Source organism: Rhopilema esculentum, chromosome 5, assembly GCF_057945365.1.
Source record: "Rhopilema esculentum isolate cy_ngs chromosome 5, ASM5794536v1, whole genome shotgun sequence".
NCBI lineage: Eukaryota > Metazoa > Cnidaria > Scyphozoa > Rhizostomeae > Rhizostomatidae > Rhopilema > Rhopilema esculentum.
In genome coordinates this window covers 943,642-944,289 of record NC_142819.1, presented here as the reverse complement: position 1 = coordinate 944,289, position 648 = coordinate 943,642, and positions in this window count along the sequence as shown.

Below are 648 nucleotides of genomic sequence, written 5' to 3'. Positions count from 1 at the left end.
AAAGTGTGTTGCTTTTTCGGCTCCTTCCTTTTGTAATTCTAGAAGTTTTTGGTGTCGAGTTATATATCGGAACATTTGGGTATCAACTCGATTGTTAATTAATAGCCGGAGGCCAGGGTGAATGAGGCCATATTAAAGTTGAGTTTTTAGCCATGGTCAGGTCCACAAACGGTTTAAGAGCCATTGTAAAGGTGGTGACTCCAATACGAAATTTTGATCTGAAGCAAAGAACTTATTTTAGTGTGCCATGACCAAACATTCTACCAGAGCACAGAGCGCTAGCTTCTATTAAAATTTATGCATCACAGAGAGGTACTGAAGACAGAGCACAGAACCTCACAATACGAAAACATTAAAAACTGTCTTAGAAGTATTTGCATTGCAGATTTCGTGAACCAACAAGCATTAGGTTGTATCAATCTACCATCCGGCTCTGGATGTGTTTATATTTTGGCAGGCTATGTTAAATGTGATCGCCTTTCTGTTTGCGCCAATGACCTCTCATGCATTCAATTAAGCTTTCTATGCATACACAATAAGCTCTTCAGGTCGATTCCAGTAGAATACTGAATACGAGAGAAAGAATGCAAATGATATTCAGAACGAGGTTAACCTCCGGTATTTGTCGACAAACTATTAAACAATGCG